We start from the raw sequence: 24,414 nt of genomic DNA, 5'->3' as shown, positions 1-24,414 counted from the left end.
GGAACCTCGCTCTCATCAACGATCTAAACACATTCTACAGTGGTTCTATCTCATTTAAGAGATCATCGATAGAAGAGATGTGAGAATATGTAGAGTACCGACTGATGTTAACATTGTGAATCCTTTGACCAAGGATTTGACACAGAGGAAGCATGATAGTCGCACTAGGTCCATAGATATTAGATATCTCAGTGATTGACTCAGTGCTAGTGGGAGATTATCAGTGTAAGCCTTAAGAGTCAATCAAAAGTTGATTGACTTAGAACGTATTGTATCATATTTCATTAATAAAAGGTAATAATTATTATATTTACTTCAGATCTGTACTAGATAAATAAGTATAATAATGTTCTAGGGTAGTAGGTTTTAGTTTACAATATATCAATTAATTGAATTGATAGTAAAAGCTTGTAGATATATATAGACACTACTCTTAACTATCTCTAGTCAAGTATTAATATATAAGAACAATATTAATACATTGTGACTGGCATGTAGGTCAATTGATTACTTAATCTCATAAGTTATGGATATGAGATATCATATTGACACATAGGTATATATTAGAGAATATGTATTGAATTGACCCGCCATGAGATATTTCATGAATTATTATATAAGTGTTATAAACATTCTTATAGTGACTATTGATATGAAAATTCCTTAGACCTGACGTCACTACAATTCCTTATATAAAGAGTTGTGTACTTTGGTTTCGTTAAACGTCACCTGCAACAAGGTGAACTATAAAGTCGATAATTAGGTATGTAATAAGTTATGCAGAGGGATGTGAGTGATGTAGATGAGATCTATCCCTTCCATATGACAGAAGAGATATCTGTGGACCCCTTGATTAAGTAGGACACAAGAATGCATGACCATGCTCAAATTAGTCAATATGAGATATTGAGCTTATTTGATTGAGTATGTCTATTTAGGAATCAAGAAACATAAATATTGATAAGGGGATGATACAGTCTATGTCTCATTGATCAATTTATATATCAAAGATAGAAGGATTGAGTCGTACAAGATAATCGACACAGAAAAATTAGGCCGAATCTCGATATTCTCGTCACTTGGGTAGCAATGATGCATTACTAGATGTCACTTATTGTTTATGTATCTAAAATTATTTTAGATATATTGCAATGTTACGAGAGCCTATTGGGTAACACATAAAGAACATGTTGTAGGATTGAAAAGAATTTAGATATCTCCACAATGGTATGATATTGCCCACTTTTGACCTAAGCCCTTATGATTTTTCTCTTGGGCTTTACTCAAAAGGCCTCATACCAATGGAGATATCTTTTCTCTTATAAACCTATGATCTTTCCCATGTGTTTTCAATGTGGGACTATGTTTACAACCTTGCAACCCCAACACATGTTGACTTGGAGATGCATTATAGTGTTAAGTCTAATCTGAATTAGACATATTGAGTTAGGTTCGAATGAATTCGGATTAGACTCATTAAGTAATGAGTTTAACTCATTGGTTTATTAGGTTAATAGCTTATTGGGTTAATGATTAATCTATTATACTAAATCTAATCCATTAAGATTAATAAATATTAATAGAGATTAATATATCATTAATCAAAAGGAAGATCAAGAGATAAAATTTTCATATTAATTGGATGAGTACAAAAGTTATTTATAAAAAGTAACATTAGGTGAAGTAACCTTTTTGATAAAGTAATCTTTTAGTGAAGTAACTCTTTTGGTAAAATAATCCTTTTGTGAAGTAATCTTATATAGGTGAAATAATCTTTTAGGTGATGGTGATCTTCTTTGTTTTTGCTCTTTTTCCTTTTCTTCTCTTGGCCAAAAATAACCTTGTATAGCTACTAACACAACAAAGGTTGTTTATTCTCCATGTCATAAATTCGTGAAATAGACGGAGAACGTATTCGTGTGGATACTGTAGAGGTGCAGACGTATTGATCACGCTCAGATCTATATCCGAATCAAAGTTACTGTTAAGAGTATCGGTTTACAAAATAAAGATAACTATTTTATCTAATAAAATAGAAAAAATATAATATACAATATTCAAAAGGATATCTGAAAAAATCTTTTTTTTCTGTTATGTTATGGGTTAGTTTTCATAAAAAGATCCCTATAAAGATAACTCCTTCCTGATATACCATCTTTGGCTGCCAATGAACATTAGGTGTTCCTTTCCTCTACGGCTGCCTACTAAAACTAGGCCGATTGTAAAATGCCTCTTAGTTTGGAGACCATCTGTCATACTTAGGATGAGACTTTCCTCTCCATACAACTGAAGCTGGAACACTGCAGCTCCGGGAAACTCCACGAGACATTCCACAAGAATCCATATCTACTCAAAACTGACCTTAGAAATTACACCCACAACGCCTTCTGCTACATTTGTCATCATACCATTGATAAATGGTGCCATGACATATAAAAATCTCAGTCAAACTCCTTCCCGCTTTGCCTAAGTTAAACATTGATGGGGGTATTTCCCGAGCTTCATAAAGAAAACAGGGCGATTTTGTTAAAAGGTAAACATTAGAATGCTTTATACCAAAAGGTTAACAAACACGCCCCAATCAATTGGACGAGCTCAGATTTTTTGGATCGTTTTTTACGGTTCAAAAGATATGGTCCTTAAATATGTTTACGGTTCAAAAGATATGGTCCTTAAATATGTATTGATGAAGATAAATGATCTTCATTTATTTTATAAATAAGATCATATATTTCATCAATGAATATTTAGAGATTACCTTTTAAATTATAAAAAGCAGTCTAGAAGATTTATCCTCAATTAGACACGGAACACAAAATTCAAAAAAGAAAGAGGTAAATGGAAAGCGAAGACTTCTTTCCGCACATTGAGGACATTAGGGCCGTTCTCGGTCTAACCTTTTGATTTGGACACCGACGGCTGATATTCACGGTATCGGACCACCGCTATCCAACCCAGAGTGTGACGTACCCACCGCACATACCATCCGATTGGCTGGCTCCTGCCATAAATGCCGGATCGAGTCATTAAAATTCTGAGTAATTTGTTTTTTAATGGATGCAGTCATCGAATCGTTTTGAGCAGTCGGTTTTCTCCCAGATCTCTGTGATACAGCGCTAGATCGTTTTTTCTTCCGGTGAGCTTATTTAAGGCTTCAATATGGTTATTGGGCGGCTCTTGATCTTCATCCAGAGTCCTCGTGGTCCAAGCGGGCATAGATTAATACGGTCGAATGCATTTCTAGAGAACAGAAGCCGTCAAAATGAAGTCAACGCTGTATGTTTGTTGATGGCATACATACATCCTGTGGATTTGTTCTTTCTTAACTATCTCTCTGTCTTGTGGCTCGTACCTTGGATCTCGTTGTTCAAATTTCTGTATGGCAAAATGTTGATAAGGAGACAGAATCTGGAAAAAAATCATTGCACTTTATTTAACTCAAATCAGCTTGATTAAATCACAAGTTATCACCTTTACGCTACGCTGGTGTATGGTATGAATGATTGCATTAGTGTTGTGTATTTGGTGTTAGTTTTCAAAAGTTATTTCACATCTCATGTTGCTTAAATCATCGTCAAATAGAATGATTGACTGAGTTCATTTATGAAATGTTCTGTGTTTGAAATATTACCAGACGAATAATTATCTTTTTATTTTTGTTTTGTTTTTATATCCAGTCATCACTTTATCTAATCTGTGTCATACCAAATGAAAAGCAATAAATTCACCCTTGATCTAATTATCATGGTGATTCTGTCACCCTTGCTTCTAGATCTCCATTTATCTCTTCAATAAATTCCATTCTTCAAAGACTAATTGATTCTTGCTCTATTGTTTTCCCTTCTATTTATCACTGAACAAAGTGTCAACCATTTGTTGATTGATCAGAAGAAGATTAAATATCTTGTTATTAATTAAATGGATTGTTGTTTATTCTCAGGTATGGAAGAAAGTAGTCCTCAGTTGTGCCTTCCATTGAGAGATTTCTATATCCCTAGTTACATAATAGTACCAGAAACAGAAAGGGAGGATATTAAAGAAGAACCAACATGCCCTGTAATTGTTTTTGTCAATTCTAGAAGTGGTGGTCAGCTAGGAGGTGATTTGATTAAAACATACCGCGAGCTTCTCAATAAAGTTCAGGTACTTTAGTTCTTAAGCTAGTTGTTGGAAGAAAGAAAGCTTCAGTTTGAATAAAAACAATATGTAGAAGATTTTCATACCAACTATGCAACATTCTATTTCAGGTTTTTGATCTGGGTGAGGAGGCTCCTGATAAAGTTCTGTATAGACTCTATGCCAACTTTGAAAAGCTTAAGTCTGAAGGGGATAGGCTTGCTGAGCATATCGAGAAGAAATTGAGATTAATAGTGAGTGAAACATTGAGTAAATCTTAGATCAAATTATCTCAAACAATATTTGTTGCTCTAGCATATTCTTCTTTTTGTTGCATTCCTTCATATTTTCTTACTCATTTTGTTGAGTAGCAACTTGTATATTAGGTTGCAGGTGGTGATGGTACAGCTGGTTGGCTTCTTGGTGTAGTTTGTGATCTTAAACTTGTTCAGCCACCTCCAATTGCTACTGTGCCTTTGGGAACTGGAAACAATCTTCCCTTTTCATTTGGTTGGGTAGGTTAATTATCTATTTTCCCATTTATTGCCCATCAACTGGAGTTCCTTGACCTTGCATCTAAAATCTATCACATTGTTTTGCATCCTTATTTATTTTTGGGAGAAAAAATATTCAATACCATGCCCAATTCCATGAAAGTTCTTACTTTTGAATATTTCAGGGAAGATTACATTTTTTCTTAAAAAAAATATTGTGATTGCAATCACTTTACCACATAGCAGGGAAAGAAGAACCCTGGTACAGATGATCATTATGTGAAATTTTTCCTTAACCAAGTCAAGGAAGCAAAGGAGATGAAAATTGACAGGTATACCTGCTACCATAAGTTTTAGGGCTGTTGACATTCTTACTTTACTTAGTTCCTTAGGATCAAGCCTACAAGTCATTTAATATACTTTACCTCAAAAAGAGAGACATTTTATCTTCATTGAGATCACTGCAAGGATATATTACTAATACACCATGAATAGGGTATTTGGAAAAATGTGTTCCTTACACTGTTGATAATTGTAGTTTGTTATACTATTGTCATTAAGTAATTTCCTTCATACATAATTAGATTGCTAACGATTATTTAGTTACTAATGAAACCTACAAGGTTGTTGATGTCCATTCATATACTTTTCCATTCATATCTCTAAAAAGTAAATCTCTTGTCGTTATTTAGGTACAATTGATCTTTCTAACTAATCCATTATAAATCTTACCTAATCCTTCATAACTATTTAAGTAGAGTATTTTCGAGTTCTAAGCTAGGTTGATATGGTCATACAGATATGTTTAAAGGCAACCAATAAATTATATAGTTAGAAGAGTTGAATCTATTATAATTGAAGGTGCAAGAGAGAGAGGGAGGTAAAGAAAACATTAGTTAATGAAGTAAATATAGTATATTAATTCAAATATTCTTGTAGTATAGTCTTGCATAAAGCGGTATAAAATTCATATAATCATGCAAAAATAGTTGGGACACGCATGAGTTGGTGATGATGTTGACGCTCATGATGATGATTTTAGTGCTTTGAGTGGGTTATTTTATGCAAGATGACAAGATCACTCATAGACAGATAGGGTGAATTGGTAGACCCAAGTTGTGATGTCCCCTATTTTTTTTTTTTTAAAACATGCGGGCGCCACGACTCATATTTGCACTTACAACCATTTCATATTCTCAAATTGAATAAAGTACTTAGTTCATAAGCAAATAACTACTAGCGACTTTTGGTACTAGTCATAAAGTCCCAGAACTTATTCTGCGAAAGGAACATGTAGCTAATGCGAAAACTAAACTAGAAGATCTTCGGGTTGCACTGCCATTGTCCAGAGCTGGCTCACTGGTCATTGTCTTTTGCCCCATGCGTCTCACTACCTGAAATAGTTAAAATCTGTGAGTCGAGAGACTCAGCATATTCCAAACCCTGTTATGCAATAGTTAGCATCTATAACCTAGTGTATTGAGGGAAATACATGCTAGGTAACTTAGAACCTGACTACTGGCATATCATGAACATAAGCATAGACATCGACATAAGCATAAAAGTATAAAATAAACATAATCATGAGCATGTACGTAAGCAGGCACAAGCATATTTGCATGACATAAACATATACATAAGAATAGACTTAATCATGCGCATATACATAAGCATAATCATAAGCATACTAGCATGTCATAAACATACACGTAAGAATAGACTTAATCATGAACATGTACATATACAGTCATAAACATATCCACGTAGGGTTGGTGAGCTTTTAGGCTAAGATCACCGGTCACACTCAACACATCTAGGGTTGGGTGAGCTCCTGGGGCTATGGACACTGGTCACACTCGACTACGTAGATTTGGTGAGCTCCCGAGTTAAGGATACTGGTCATACTTGACCACGTAGATTTGGTGAGCTCTCGGGCTAAGGACACCGATCACACTCTACCACATAAGATTTGGTGAATTCACGGGCTAAGGTCACCAGTCGCACTCTACCACATAGATTTGGTGAGCTCTCGGGTTAAGGTCACCGGTCACACTCTACCACATAAGATTTGGTGAGCTCCTGGGCTAAGGTCATTGGTCGCACTCTACCACGTTTATTACATGAGCATGGGCATAAGCATAAACATAAACATAAACATAAACACGAAGATAACCATGATTATGTACCTAGACATGCGATCACGACATAAGAATGAACATAAACATAAACATGATTACTACATAAGCATGCCATAATTGTAAATCTAAACTTAGGCATGTCATTTCATAACATAAGCTAAGGCATTGACCTGTGCATCAACATAGCATAATCATAATTGTAAAGAAAGAAAACGAGATTTTAAACCCCTTAAAACGAGTGTGGAAACCGCCCCGTAAAAATCTAAAACTTGGAAGTTCTACACTACACATAGTATGCACATTACTTGGCTAGCGGGTTAGGCAGAACAAGGATAGCCTGGACAGTATGATTATAGGAGATCAATCATTTTCGCAACCTATGCTTTGGTCTAATGCTATGATTCATGCACTTGAATTCGTTAGATAAACATCACAACATGTGGCTGTTATATAAAGCAGAAAAAAAATTAATAGTAACAGATAAATAATCGAGGCATGTCGTAGATGAGGTGCTACACTACTGTTGATTAGATTCATTTTTCTCATCAAACAACTCATCTTCTAATTAAGTTTGATTCACAAGATATATATATTTAATGAACTTTGTTTTCCAAAAACGAATGAATGCATTTCGATATTAAAGCAGATTGTAAATGGAAGAATTCATCATAACATGTGACTTGTATTTTTAGTGAAGGAAAACGTTCTGAAGGGCAAATATTAGGGGCCTAAATGTACATACTAGCAAGCTATTTGTGAACTGCATATATTTTAAGGATAAGTAATATTTCAATCAGGGATAAATACAAGCAGAAGGACTACAAGTAATATTTCCCATTTATGTGGTTCATAAATCAACCCTTTTTGGTGAGACTTACAATTCCCCTTCTAAAGTTTTCATCAAATTCCCAAACTATGGGATGAAAATTCCTATAGAATTATATATCTTCCAAAAACTACTCTTGTTATCACATCATCTTATCTCAAAAACGGTTGAAACTGACAGAACCTATTCCTCGTACCTTAACCAACTAACAAATAATATGAAACTAAAAGACGAAGTATAATTATGCTAGATAGAAGGGAAGCAGCAACCACATCCTATATCACCTGAAATTCACAAGTTAGAGAAACCAATTAAAGCATTAATAAAGTAGGGAACATGCCTTCAATCTCCAACTACTAACTCCTCTTCTTGTCTTCCCTTGGAGCTGTAGAACCGGTGGAGAACAATGAGGAGGAGAGGAGCTCCTTAGGGCCGGCGGCACATCAAGGGGCTAGGACTTTTGGAGGTAGGGTTTTAAAGAGATGGAGCATAGACTTTGTCTAAATTTTATCCACTAAGTTTTATTAATTTTATACAAAATAAGAATCTATATCAATAGTTATAGAGATTTGTATATGCATTCGTCAATTTGATATTGAGTCAAATTTCATATATATATATATATATTAATCTTATATTTTTTTTCTTATTCTTATTTAATTATATATTTTATATTATATATAATATATTATTTATATTTTCTTTCTATATATGTTACACGTTACATAATATATTAATCTTATATTTTTTTTCTTATTCTTGTTTAATTATATATTTTATATTATATATAATATATCCTATTATTTTCTTAATTGATTAATCCAAATTCCATAATTATAGGTTAACTTAATTAATTAAATCTATGTACATTGATAAATTCTTAATTAAATCAAGTGGACCCTCTTCATCATTGGGTTTTCGGATGCTACACAAGTTGTTGACATTCCTTACATAAAACATAAGCTCAAACAAATATATTAGTAGTGAGTGCATATGTGTGATGATTCAAGTGCTCAAATCCCAATGAGAATAAATATAAAATAAAATAACACACTGCTAAGAATATTTAACGTGATCCAAAGCTCCACTTCTCCTTCACGGCCTACAATTTATCTATCATCATCCCTTGAAATGAGGCAATGAAGTAAGGCTCAACCAATCAAGGTTTGCAACCTCTAAGTATACACCTTCACCCAAACAGTGGAATTTTGCAAGCTCTCCCCAAGCTTGATCCTAATCAGAATTTTCTCAACAAAGAATCATTATCCATTCCTGAAGATGAAAATGAAAGACTAGGAAAGAGAGATAAATTACCAAGAGTTTAAGATATTAAAGATTTCAACTTTTGGTCCAAGCTCTTGAATTCCTTTAAGCATTTGATCCTAATGTGCACAGATGTTTTAGGATTTTTTTTCATGACTTCGAAGTGCCCAAACACAATTTGAAAAAGTAATACGGATGTACCTAGATTAGGTAGTCACAAACATAATTGGAAAAAGTGTCCTTAGTTTTGTGATAGTGTGATTGTTGCAAAATTAAACAATTTTCATATCTCATGGTGAGTGGTTATCTATTAAGAGGAAATGGGAATAGAATGACAACAATTAGATTTAGTCTTTAGTACCCAGGTTACTAATTTTAGATTGTAATATCATTTTTCTATGCATATCTAATCTTTGGCTTTATTTTATTGTCGAATGATTCCTCGCTTAATTATTAGAGGAGAGGGGCTTAGATCTTGATCATCTTATATAGGATTACTCTCAAATAAGAGCTCCACGATATTCGTTTCTTGCAAAAAAAAAGTGGTTTAGGAATTTCCTATAACATTATTATACTCCCTTGTAAGTACTTATGACACATTCTAGTTTAAGAAGATTTGGTCAGTATGTTGGTACACCATGGTGTTCATATATTGGTTCCCCTATAAGATTATCACACCTTGCATAAGCTAAGCTTGCTGTGAAACTAACTTCGCTTGTTATATGTGAACTGCAGTAATGCCACAGCAAAAATATTAGAAAAAATAACCAAACTAACTAAATGCATACCTTTAAAGAAACTCCACCAATATTATGCATAAGCCATAGTAAATAACCTAGAGTTTAAAACTCTAGAACATGAGCAATAAATGGTTAAGATCATCATTTTTAGTTACTTTAACCTTATTAATCTCTTGTCATACTTTTTAAAAAATTATCTCAGACAATTTCATCATTTCTTGTGTTTCTCATTTTTATTCTTACAAGTATTCCTAATTTAATTTTTCAAGGAGTCAACATGCATATTATATATCATATTCGATAGACGATCCACAATTTGGCCAATAAAAATTGCATCGTACATAGGGGTGAAGGACTCACAATCCACCTAGTACTAAGTGTATCATAAACATATAAATATATATAGGGTGAATGATGTGAAATATATATATATATATATATGTTTGAAGTTGAAGTTGGGTGTTAGAAGTTTTAACATCAATATTTTTAGGAAATTATTATTTGCTGATGATACAAAAATCGTCTTTGTTTTGGTGTTTTTAAGGATTTAGGATGAATTTAGACAATTTGGAAGGGTATATGCTTCGTGTTTGAAGTTGAAGTTGAGTGTTAGAAGTTTTAACACCAATATTTTTAGGAAATTACTATTTGCTGATGGTACAAAAATCGTCATTGTTTTGGTGTTTTTGAGGATTTAGGATGGATTTAGACAATTTGGAAGGGTATTTTCCTCTGAATTGCTTCTCACAAGTGAGTCTCATCTATTAGGAAGCAACAAGAATCATAGGTATTGTTGTTTAAGCTTTACCAGGTCTTACAACGAGCTTTCAGTAGCTTTTGCTGCCTAACTTAGTCAGCACAAGTTTCGAGCTTTCAGTAGCTCTTGCTGCCTAACTTAGTCAGCACAAGTTTTACAAGCTTAGAACAACGAGAAAGTTCCATCCTCTTCCTTATATAGTTACCTTTCTATAGACTCTGTACTCGGATAAGGTCTGAGGATTCTTTAAGACAAGAGAGAGGAAAATAGAGCCTTATATATATATGGTGAACATCCTCTAATCCAACCAATGTGAAGAATATAAAGTGTATCATAAGTATATATAAGGTGAAAGACTCACAATCTATCTAATAAAGACTAAATCACTTACCTATCTTGAATAAGATTAAATTAATGAAAGTAGATGATATCATTATAAATGTTGAATACAACAACAACAATAACAACAACAACCAAGCCTTATCCTACTAGATGGGGTCGGCTATATGGATCCTTTTACGTCATTGAGCTCTATCTCCAATTATACTATCATCTATATTTAAATAAAGTTTATCTTGGTTTATCATGGATAATCAAGTCTTTTGGTCTTCCTCTTCCTCGTTTGATATGCGTGTTTGTCATAGTTTTACATCGCCTAACTGGAGTATTTATTGGTCATCTAAGTACATGCCCGTACCATTTTAAACGTGTGTCTCGAAGTTTTTTCTCAATAGATGCAATTCCGACTTTTTCTCTAATGTTCTTATTTCTAATTCTGTCCATTCTCGTATGCCCACACATCCACCTTAATATTCTCATCTCCGTAACTCTCATCTTCTACTCATGTGCTCGAGTTATAGTTTAAGATTCAGGTCAATATAACATAGTAGGTCTAACTGTGATTTTATAGAATTTTCCTTTAAGTTTTAGAGGTACTTTATGGTCACATAAAACACCCGACGCTCTCCATTTCAACCATCTTGTTTGTATTCTATGTAAGACATCTCTCTCAATCCCTCTATCATTTTGCAAAAATGATATTAAATATCTAAACCTCTCGGTTCCAGGTAACTCGTCGTCTCCTATTTTAACAATTGTCTCATTATATTTAATATTGCTAAACTAAAATTCTATATATTCTATCTTTAGTCTACTAAACCTAAAACCTTTCCTTTCTAGTATTTCCCGTTAAGTTTCTAGTTTAGCATTTATTCCTTCATGTGTTTCATTTACCAAAATAATATCATCTGCAAACAACATGCACCACGGTACTGTGTCTTAGTCGGGTTGGGTCAGGTTAATTTTTTTTTAACCCAACCCGAACCCGAATTCAACCCGAAACCCCTAAACCAGAACCCGATCAACTCGAGCAACTCGAACCTGACCCGGGTAACTCAAAAATCTGATTCAAAATGACTTTTTGGGGCTATTTTTCCTATAATTCTTCACTTTTATCTCAATATTTTATCATTATCATACTAACAACATCTTAATTTTCAAAATAAAATTTGATTTAACCCCAAAAAAAATCCCACTAAACCCTATATTTGGGTCAATCCGGGTTAACCCGAACCCGACCTGACCCAACCCAAAAATTTTCAATCCGAAAATCCTCCAACCTGAACCTGTCCCGAACCCGAAAATGCCTAACCCGAACCTGATTTTTTTCGGGTCGATTCAAATTGGGTCATCGGGTCGGGTTCATTTTTGACACTCCTACCTTAATCTTTCTTCTATTACTTTTTTCCAAAATTTCATGGTATGACTCATTAGTTTAATACCCCCATAGTTTGCATAATTTTGTATATCTCCCTTGTTTTTATATAGGGAACTAGAGTACTTATCTCATGTTAAATAATTTTGTAAGTCATTCAAGCCCTTATTTTCCCAAGCACTTTCGTACCTCTATCGGAATATTATTTGGTCCAACGGCTTTTCCATTGTGCATCCCATTTAAAACTTGTTCTACTTATGAAGTTTGAACTTTTCCATGTTCATTTGACCTACTTAAATTACCTAAGTTAAGTTGATCACCTAAGCTTTCATTAAAAAGTTGATAAAAATACGCATTCCATCGCTCTTTTATTTGCCCCTCGTTTCCCACCCTATTACATTAATCTTTAATACATTTTATTTGGATAAGATCTCTTGTCTTACTTTCTCTTACTTTAGCTATTATATAAATATCTTTCCCGTTCTTTTGTATCCAATTTTTGATATAATCATTCAAAAGTTTCATTCTTTGCTTCATACACTACTCTCTTAGCTTCTTTCTTAGCTATTGTATATTTTTTTAGCTTTTCCTCGTTCTTACAAATATATAATTTCTTATAAACTATTTGTTTTTCTTTCACTTTCTCTTGTACTTTCTCATTCTACCACCATGATTCCTTACTTAATGGTGAATGCCCTTTTGACTCACTGAGTACACTCTTAGCTACTATTTTCAACTTTGATACCATTTTATCCCAAGTTATACTAGAATCACTGTATATTTCACCTAATGCTTATACTTCTATCTTCTCCTTGAATATATTTTGTTTCCCATCCTTTAACTTCCACCACTTAATTCTAAGAGTCGTATATATTTTCTTTCTATTTATATTATTCTTGAGACGTATATCCAACACTACTAACCTATATTAGGTAGTTAACCTTTCTCCAAGGATGATCTTGCAATCTTTACAAATCTTTTTATCCTTTTTCCTAACCATAAGGAAATCAATTTGAGATGTATTATTCCCATTTTTGAACATAACTAAGTGTTCTTCTCTTTTCTTAAAAAACATATTAGCTAATATAAAGTCATATGCTATCACAAAATCTAATATAGTTTTCCCTTCCTCATTTCTTGTTCCAAACCCATAACCCCATGTACCCTCTCATATTTCTCATTTTTCACACCGACATTTAGATCATCTTATATTAAAATCATTTCATTTGGTGGAATGTTTTGTAATATTTCATCCAGGTCGTCCAAAAATCTTGATTTGGTAGCTTCATCTAATCCTACTTGTGGTGCATATACGCTAATTATGTTCATAGTTTCTTTTGCCACTATTATCTTAAGGGTTATAATTCTATCCTCTTTTCTAACTACTCTTATAATCTCATCCTTTAACGAACTATTTACAATAATACCCACTCCATTTCTTGCTTTACTCTTTCTTGTGTACCATAACTTAAAACCCGAGTTCTCTATCATTTTTGCCTTTTCGCCTATTCATTTTGTCTTTTGTACACACAAAATACTAATTCTTCTCCTATTCATCGTATTTACTACATCCATTGATTTACCTGTGAGGGTTCCTATGTTCCATATTCTAAATCTTAGATTATTAGTTTTCCTATCATATTTGTTTTTATCCAACCTATGGTATGAGAACTCTTGCCTATTTAACACTATACCCAAGTTCTCATGGAGATGTAGTGATCCTTGTCGATACGTTACAGTCAGACCCTGCAACGTGAACTTTTGCATATTTAGTACTACACTCGAGTTCTAGAGATGTAGCGGTCCTTGCCGAGACATTACAGTCAGACCCTGCAACGCTTTCCTTCCGGGGCACAACCTAGCATTAGCATAATAGTTTAATGGATCTATTCATTGAATATTTGCCATAGTTTTAGCGCTGGCTGGCAACCTGACGCAATCCTCCTTTATCCGGGCTTGGGATCGACCATGATTAGGTCGTCATGGGCGGAGTTAATTATAAATGTTGAATAAAGAGAATTATTTCTATAATTGTCTCTACCTTTTTTATTTTGCAAAAAAACGAGTGGAGACAATTATAGAAATACTTATCTTTATTCAGCATTTATAATTATCATCTACTTTCATTAATTTTATGTCATACAAGATAGGTAAGTATAATGACCCACCTCAATTGAAGAATCTTTTTAAGTGACGCTAGCATGACAACACAATGCATCTTTATACAGAATCACCACTAAAATCTACGAGATATAAATCAAAATATCATTGACTGTGACTTTACAATATCAAATGAAGAAAAGGTTAATCTTTTGACTACACCTTTCCCACTATGACTTTAGAGTAGCAAATCAAGATACAATGAAGGAGCTTACCTTATCTTATGACTATGCCTCTAGAGAGGTAAACCAAACAATGCTCCCAATTCTTGAAACTTATATGTCACATTATCCATGAAGGCCAACATGCAATCAAGTTTGATTTTTGTCACACGGGTTGTTAATGCTCTACAACTACACAAAGGGATTATTGTTGTTCACCCTAAAAGTGAAAGGAGTTGATTTAGGGTTGTGACTATTGTTGTGACTTTAGTCAAAAACGATGATTGCTACTTCTAGTAGCAGTGATTGCCGATTTAGGAAACAATAACAACATCATATACATTCGAAGTTGAGACTAAGAGAGGGGGAGAGGACATGAATCTTGAGAATGATGCAGTCCATGATACAATTGGTGATAAGCAACCATATTGCAATCAACAGTTACGCATTTGATTGGCGAGTGTAGGAGTTGATATTGGGTGAAATCGTGCAAGAGGAAGAGGACTTGATGTAGGTGGCAACTAGGGTGCAAACAAATTGAACATATATCTTTTCGAGCCGGCTCGAAAAATATTTGATTCGTATTCGAAATTGTCAAATTCAAGCTGAACTTGAACATGTTCAATAATTTTTTCGAGCTAAATTCGAACCCATAATATTTTGTTCGATTGTGCACGAGCCACCCGCTAGCCGAACTTGAATCGAACTCTGATTATTTTTATGCAATTTTAATTTAAATATGCTCAAATTAAGGTTCGAACCAAACTCAAATTTGTCATTTCGAACTATAATTCGATTCTGCTTGAATCAAGGTTCGAACAATTCAAACCAAACTCAAGCTCGAATTTTATTTTGAATAGAGCTCGATCCAAATTAGTTGTATTTTATAGCTTCAAATCACATTCGAATATCTCATATATTTTTCGAGCTTGAATTCAAATATCAATATTTTCATATAATTCGGCTCGATTCGATTCATTTGCACCCCTAGTGGCAACAATGGCAATGTGGAGTGTCGGGATTGCACACGAGAGAAAAAGAGGACTTTTCAAATGGGACAATGGCTTTGTTGGTGAAGAAGATGGAAAGAAATGAAAAAAAAGGATAAGAAGAAGAGATTACGGTTTTAATTGACATTTTTGCAAATTATTCTATTTATTTTTGTAAGTTACAACTGGTCCCTAAAAAAATACTATAACACAAATACTACATCTGTATAATAACAACAATAACAATCAAGTCTTATTCCACTATGAGAGTCAGATATATGAATCTTCTAAAGGTATTGAGCTTTATCTTCTACTATATCATTATCTATAATTAAATAAATTTTATTCTATTTTATCATTGTTAACCAAGTTTTCTTTGTTCTTTCTCTTTCTCATTTAATGCGCCTATTTATCATATTATAGGGTATAACTAGACAAATTATTTTTCCTTTAATGTTGTATGCATTTAGTCTCAAATCTTGTCTAACTTAAACATGTAGTTCTCTTTCTCAATTTATGTTTAAATATTGTTTACATGGCTGTCTGCTTAGCCTCGACTTTTATGCCCTATTAACTCCTAAGGACAGATGAAGAAAAGGATAAATTGCACGAGAGTTGAGACACTTACCCTCTAAAGGATGGATTCCAAATCCATCAGTGAATCCATTTTTTTCTTATTTTTCATTCCTTAATCCTTTACCTTTCCATTGCTAATTTATTTCCATCCTTGATCCCTTTCTATTTTATATCCACCCTTTAGTGTAAAAAGAGCATGAGCTAATGAATAAGAAAATAAAGCATGTTCCTTCTCTTTGCTAATGGAATTTGAAAAAGTCTTCTTGGGTGATGCATCCATGGATTCTTATTATAATGATGATTGTGTCATAGAAACACTAGTAAGTTCTAAAATTGGCATAGGGTGCTTTTAGTGCTAAGTCTGAATATTAGTTAATTTATTGAAAGTGGTGGTGATCAGGAGCAGTCATTGACAATAAATATAAGGTGCAATTCATGTTCTTATATGTATGTGTAACATATTGTATATTTTGGACAGCAAACTCATGGTTTAGAAAGCTATTTTCCACATAATTCAATGATGTTATTTGTTTGATTTTGTCTATAGATGTTTACATATTTGACTTTTAAGAGCAAGCATTTTTGAATTACTGCTTCTATGGTTTATTTAAGCTGGCATATTGTTATGAGGATGAAAGCTCCCAAGGAAGGTACATGTGATCAAATTGCTCTGCTCGAATTACCACATTCCCTCCATGCATTTCAGCGTGTATCAAGCTCAGATTCACTTAATGTGGTAAGAAAAATTAATGGATTGTCTCTTATCCTAGTGATTGTATGTGGATTAGAATTATTACATTGCCAAAGTAACATCACAAAGCAATATGGAACTTTTTCAAATAGTCTTAGCAGATAAGTTAGTATTATTTATGTTTATAATACTATTGATTCTTCAAATGTTTAACTGTTTTATGATGATTCTCTCAATACCTTATTCTTCAGGAAGGCTATCACACTTTTCGTGGTGGTTTCTGGAATTACTTCAGCATGGGTAAGAAAATTTATATTTTTTAAAAATGCAACTAATTATTAATTGAATTAATAAAGACTAAGCAGTCATCAAATTGGTTAGTATGTCCGTACTATGAAGGTAAAATTTATCTAGATTGTGGCTCAATATGAGAGCTTGACATGAATGCCATGTTATACCTTCTTTTTTTGTTTTGATTACGATGTGTCCATTATTCACTTTCTTCTTTTATGACCTTTATGGCTTATTGTCTCTGTATTTGGTTATTCGGTTTTTATTTCTATCTAAGCTTCAGAATTCAGGTTTGAACAATGTTCTACTAGTTTAAACAAAAATTACTAGGGAGTCTACTACAGACTTACTTTTATTATTAGCCTCTTTAATGTTCATAATTTATTCTTTTATTGTACATTCTTTTCTTTATCTTCCTTTACTAGGAGTAGATTACATTTTAGGCAATCCTAGAAGCATGACTGCAGGTTCCGGAACTGTTGATGTACTGTAATATTATGTTCATGATATTATATATATTTGTGCTTTGTTGAAATATCCATCTTCTCCATTTACTTTCAAAGAGAAAAAATAGTTGTTTTTTCATCTTAATTAAAGATGAATGTAACATGGACCATATATGTGATGTATCAAGCATGTACTCAGGAATGGATGCCCAAGTATCATATGCATTTCATTCTGAGCGAAAGCTACACCCTGAAAAATTCAAGAACCAGATAGTTAATCAGCTACTGCTTTTCCCATTTTCTGTTATAACCTCATAATACTATCTTCAACTCTTTGTAGACACCCATTATTGATCATAAAAATTGTGACATTGATGTTACCTATACTTATTTTTGCTAGCACTATAATGTGTACAATCATGGTATAGATTTTTTAGCCCGAGATTATGTACTTTCTTAAAACTTCTATACTCAACACCAACTTGTTGAGATCTACTTTCATATTCAGATAGTCACTTGGGCCAAAAAACAAGTACCTGAAGAATTTGCATGAGATTTAGGGAATAAAAATAAGAAAACTATTCCTAATAAAGAGATTTTCTTGGTTTTGACAAATACATTTATCCAAAGAAAAGATTTTCTGTATCATATTATGTTCTTAAACTGCTCAATGTCTTTGTACAGACTATGTATGCTAAACTTGGGTGCACACAAGGGTGGTTCTTTGCTTCTCTAGTTCATCCTTCTTCAAGGTAATTTCAAGAATATTTGATTCCTCCAGATGTAATTTTAAGTTCAGTTTAATAACAGAAAAGTTTGATATTCTAGGTTGCAGCTCAGCAGTGTAGAGTTCATTAGCAAGTTAATTTTATGGACTCGTCATGTAAACAAGGGAAAGAATTATAAGCAATGTGCCATCTATTATGATTCTATTTACTAAATTGAGAAGAAAATAATTACTTGGTTTATTAAATGAAAACTCCTTTAAAGAGGTTATGTATAGTATATTTTGCAAGAACAAGTTCAGAAAATTAGTCAAGCAACTAAAGTTTTACAAATTATTTTAATACCATTCACATCCATTAATCTGATAAAAAGTTAATTGACTATATTAGATAAAAATATAAAATATAACATAGTCTAATGCCTATGTTTTATATAGAATTATTTGTTTTTATTATGATGTTTATGTTGAATCTATAAATAGATACAAGTATCCTTTGAGAAAAAGATATACCATAGGTTTTCTCAAAGAGCTATTTCCCTAAGGGTGAGGTCAACCACCTCTTGCTCTCTCATCTCTATCTTGATTCCTCTTTGGTTGATCTACCCCTCTCTCATCTCTATCTCAATTCCTAGGTAACCAAGTAAAGGGAACCGACTGCCCAAAGTTTGTGATATAATATTGGAAATAGGTGAACGGGGCCCTACTACCAAAACTACTATGATAAACACTGAAACTAAGAGAAGAGGAGTGCACCTCTATTGATAACCCTATTGCCTAAACCATTGTGTGAGGATAATCAACCAACAACCATCAACTGTTTCACCAAAATTACCCATATCAAGCCATAGTACATCCTCACATGATAAGAACTAAAAATCATCTTATTTGAATACTCATGGTCATGCTTGTCAAGTTACAATTACTAATGCTGATTAAATATCAAATCACCTGATTATTGTTAATCACAATAGAGGAATCAACAAATAAGAGTCAATATCTTAAAGAAATCAAAATGTGGTTGACTTGTTCTCACCTTTCAGAGGACTTGTGGATGTGACAAACTATGCACAACAAGGTTATGTTAATTCTGCTCCTCTGAGAACATGAACCTGTCTTTACGGCATTGGAATAGTTTAAATATATTCTCTACTCTTTCAATGTATGGTGACTTCTGGACAGAAAACTTTGCCTATCAGAATTCTCATAAACTAAAATTTTCTATAGGATTCTCCATCAAAATAAATTCTCCCCAAAAGCTTCCCTCTTAAAGCGAGGAATAAATGTGGCCCCACTGCTTTCTTTGGAAGGAAATGGATGCTAATGTCATCTATCCATTGTCAGACAGCAATACTTCTGATGGACTGAGGATATACATGGATAAGAAGGGTTTAACTGATTGCTCATACATGTCATTTCTTTATAGCATTTATATCTCAATCGAAGGTTGTATACTATGTGGTACTTGAATGACTATTTTGTCAGGGACAGTTTAGGTGCTTGAAACAATTTTTTTCAAGAAAAGCTTTGCCAACTATATGCACAACTTGCAAAAGTGAAGATCATGAAAAGTCCTGGTCACTGGGAAGATCTAAATGTTCCTCATAGGTACCCAAATAATTCAACATTTCACATGAGTCTAGTTCTCAGATTTAATATTTCACTATCAATCAAATGCCCAATTGCCAGACACATTCTACCATACCAGACTGTTGGATATTAGTTGCTATACTTAGGAAGGAATAAATGACAATTAAGTTTTAGTAATTCTTTTTTTTTATGCTTAACATTGCAGTGGAATGAAAGAGTTTTCATGATTGATTGAGTGTAACTTTTGTTTGTCCTTTTGTTTCTATTTTTTGTTTGTGTCAGTTTCATTTGGACTAAAAATCAGGTCCTTTAATAACTTTCATATGGTTATCATTTTACTTGTGTTAGCCCAATACACTGCAAACCAATAAAGATAATATTCTGATTCTTTTAGTTGATTGATCCAAACTCTCATATTTTTGTAGTTTTTATTATTATTATTTATCGTATTGTTTCAATCTCTTAGGCAATAGCATAAAATGACAAAAGTCCAAATTTTTTCATAAGCTTTATATGATTGTCATCTTACATAATTCGGAATGACATACTAGGCAACAAATTAGTTTCACTTCCTGAATTATGTTTTGGTTTTTTTGTGTATTGATTTTTATTTGTAGCTTGTTGGAGACATTAGAAGTGTTGATCAACATGAATGGAGTTTGAGATATTATAATAAGTTTCTTCATAATTTTTCTCGATTGAATTGTCATTATTTGTTTGTAAAACTAGATTCATCAACTTTTGTCTTACATTTTGGGATAAAATTACCATATATAGGCTATCAACTCATAAACTGCTTGTGTATCTACAGCATTCGGTCAATTATTTGTCTCAATTTGCCTAGTTTTTCTGGGGGACTTAATCCATGGTGAACTCCTAATTAGAAGAAAACCAGAGATGTGAGTTGCTCTATATGACAAACAGTAATAGTATGCATGAAATAATGTCCCCTGTAAAAATTCATTCCACCTGTTTGGTTCTTTTCTAAAGGGATCTAACTCGGCCATATGTTGACGATGGCCTTCTTGAGGTGGTGGGTTTTCGTGATGCCTGGCATGGGCTTGTTTTACTAGCTCCAAATGGACATGGAACCCGCCTTGCACAGGTGAACATACATCTTATGAAGCCATGACAATATGCTGGCTGATCTTTAAAATTTAGTGTTCCGAGAGACTAGTTTCTTAACAAAGCACAAGCCTTGAATCTATTAACATCATACTGAGTCTATTTTAAAACATAAACTGATTCCTGGTTAGTAATTCCTGACCAAGCAGATGAAAGATAAGCTGAATATAGTTTCTTTCTACAGGCACATAGAATCCGATTTGAGTTGCACAAGGGTGCAGCAGACCACACATTCATGAGAATTGATGGGGAACCGTGGAAGCAGCCTCTACCAGCAGATGATGACACAGTTGTGGTTGAAATTTCACATCTTGTGCAGGTCAATATGTTGGCTACCCGTGACTGCATCTCCAAAAGCATCAGTGATCCTTCAACACCCATGAGCCATCATGGTGACGAGGATGTCAGTGAGAACTCTGATGATGAATGGGAAGGAGGGAGGAAGAAATTTGGTGCAGCAGAGACGTTCAAGATTTCTGAGGATACGGATATCTCTCATCTTAGTTAAGTTCTCCTTGTGCTTGCTTTGCTTCTTCATATCTGTAATTCAGTCCTTGCATTGTTGTCCATTTGGGTTGATTTATCACAATATCTGGTAATTGTGAGATCAAGTGTTTGATGAAAGCTTTATCCATATGCATCAATAAGTATGATTGGGTCCACGTTCAATGCGTTAGAGAACAACTAGATAGCTTGTTATTCGCTGGAGAGTTTTATTTTGAAAAAAGAGAAGAGTGGTGAGAGAACTAGTCTCTAACCATACTTGAATATATTATTAATACAAAACAACAGCTAGTAGCTGAGACCAATTAGAAGTATGGCAATTTCTGTAAACCTGCACCATAAAATGTCTGACATTTGGTCCTAGATCTCTTGTTTCTTCTGTCGATCTACACCATATTTGAGAATTATTATTAAGTTCCATATATCTTTGTAGAAGTTTTACTTTGTGTTGATTTTCTTGTGCAAATGAGAGCTAAGATTGTGACTTCAATTTTACTAGCACTGAATGCTTCCAGACATTTTAGTAAACTACACGCTATTACCAGTATTTGACAGTTCATATGCGGTTTTTCCACTGAGCATTCAGCAGTTGAATTATCGTCCGAGAAACTGAATCTCTCTCTGGTGTCTAGCAAGATCTGTATTCTTAAAGTTATGTCTTTGATCTGATAAATGTTAAGAAAATCTACTTTGCCATTCAATTACAAATCCAGGTCCCAATCAGAAGATTCAACTCCTTGATTCTGCTTAACTTGTCTGAGCCATCTTGTCGAGTATTGGAAAAATTATAATAATAATAATCCCATGCCATCACCATACCGTCCCTTTCCTTTTCTCTTTCCCCTCCATATTTTCTCCCGTTCTCTCTTTTTTTCTTCTTTCTTCTTCTTTTCCTCCTGCACCTCATCTCCTCTACCAGCAAAGAGCAGAGTAGGTAGTTTTGTTGTCTTTTTCTCTAGGCACCAACCCTTGCTTCCCCTTCCTTGTTGACCCTACTTCTTGTCAACACCATCGGAGCTTCTCGGAATTTGTTGTCCTTGCTTCTTGGCAACACCGCCAGAGCTCCTCAGAGTTTGCTAAAGCTCGTCGAACCACGAGCTAAGAGGGGGAAGACATCCCTAGTTGTTGTCCTCTTTTCTAGTCAAGCACAATAGCCATCAGAGCTAGTTGTGGTCTTCACTGGACCTCGTTGAAACAACCAGCGAAAAGGGAAAGGGTTTTTTTTCCTTTCCCCTTCACTATCCTAACAACCTTCTTTGTTTTTAGCCTTCCCTATTTGACATAGTTACCTCTCATTTTCTACAACAACAACCCTAGCTGTTGCTGTCCTTTTCATGTCAGTACCGTTGGAGTTCATCGGTGCTTGCTGAAGCTAGCTGAGATTTCCAGTGACGAAGAGAAGACAACCCTAGTTGTTGCCCTCTCCTAACAACAAGAAGTACATTGCTGCTTTCTTTTCTAGCAACCATAACAATCCTAGAAGGTATACCTTATGCTAATCGATTTGTAGTTAGGATGGATAAATAATTAGATCATAATGAAGGTCTAGTTTAGAAATGAGCAATATTACGAAGAAGCGATATCGAAAATGATCTTTCGACTTTGAGTCATGGATAATGTTCAAATCTTATATACTTATTCTTATTGGGTAACATTTTGATTATTTGAGTTGTGTTTGGTATTATGTTTGTTGATACGAGCTCGAGTGGAGCATGGTGATCTGCTGATACTTAAAGATTTTATTGTATATAAAGTGGGTAATTTCGATCCATTGACTTTTTAAATATTTCCTTGTGCATGAATAAATAGAGAAATTGATTATATATATATAATTATACAACTATTTAAAAAAAAGATTTAAATATCATTTAAATAATATTTAAAATAGTGAAATAATGGTTTAAAATAATTAAATTGTTAGAGGGTAAATAATTGATGTTATTTTCTATTCATATGTGAGTTCATATGGGGAAGATTATTTTAAAAATTAAATGGATATTCTGACTTACTCTTCTATTGATACATGTCTTTACGTTGCTTGACCTTCCATGCTCCTTAATACTTTATACTGTTGATACTTGTAGTTTTTTAAAATGTTAACTTAATTGATCTTTCGATATGAAAGAGAATAGATATGATAAATGGATAAAATGGAATTCTAAAAGTAAAATAACAAAGATGGTAAATGAAAAATACTAAAAAGTGAAAACTATGAGCCTAACTTTATATGAGATTACTAGACTGCCTACATGATATGTAGTAGCGCATTCACCCATAGTCCAGTCCAGAGTACCTAACCGCCTACATGATATGTGATAGCGTGTTTACTCGCGGTCAGTGTTTATTATGTCTTCCACTAGTGAAGGCTTGTAGTTCGCACGTTAGATGATGTATACAACAATATTACTCTGAGAAGACTTTTATCCTATATGTATGACATTATTATACTCTAATGATATTGGCTTAAGTTGTTCACTTCTATATATGTTGATACTCATGTGATTTATGGCATTTATCCATGATATTATACCATGGATGACCTATATTAAATAATAAGACTAGAGAATTGATTTTAATTAATGATAACCAATGATAATAAAGTGAATATGATTAATATATATATATATATATATATATATATATAACTGTTTCGCTGTGGAATAGTTCATGTGGACCGCTGCGGACCTGCCCTCGTGGCAAGTCCACGTCATTTTTTCCTTTTCCATATCATGGTTTTTGTTTTCTATTTTTCAAAAGGTAACTTCTCCAGCAGCCCTAATCTCTCTCACTGTGCGATTCTTCTTACCATACGATGACTCTCATAAGTAACCTCCCTCATTGAGTATCGTGCCCTCGTGATTCTTCTAGCCGCGAGCTCTCTCGTCATGCCTGAAGCTTCCTGCCCGCAGCGTAGCGCCTGAAGATAGGGTTTCCCCGCACCTCCCTCCCATGAGTGCGGTCCACAGTGGCCCTCTCCCTTCTTCTCGCATTCACCACCCTTGCCCACAGAAGACTCCTCGGCGTGCCCTCAGTCACCGCACCAAAGCTAGGGTTTCCCAGTTGCGCCCTCCCTCGACAAGCCGAAACTAGGGTTTTCTCGCACCTCACT

The 24,414-nt window shown here is 33.9% G+C and overlaps 1 pseudogene; it reads left to right on the top strand.

The window, feature by feature from the left end:
- The first annotated feature begins 3,018 nt into the window (after positions 1-3,018).
- Positions 3,019-21,412, top strand: LOC122056470 (annotated as a pseudogene).
- The last annotated feature ends 3,002 nt before the right edge of the window (positions 21,413-24,414 follow it).

This window comes from Zingiber officinale, chromosome 3B (assembly GCF_018446385.1).
Source record: "Zingiber officinale cultivar Zhangliang chromosome 3B, Zo_v1.1, whole genome shotgun sequence".
In the NCBI taxonomy this organism is placed as follows: domain Eukaryota; kingdom Viridiplantae; phylum Streptophyta; class Magnoliopsida; order Zingiberales; family Zingiberaceae; genus Zingiber; species Zingiber officinale.
The sequence above is the reverse complement of the archived record's forward strand: the minus strand, read 5'-3'. Positions and strand labels throughout refer to the sequence as shown.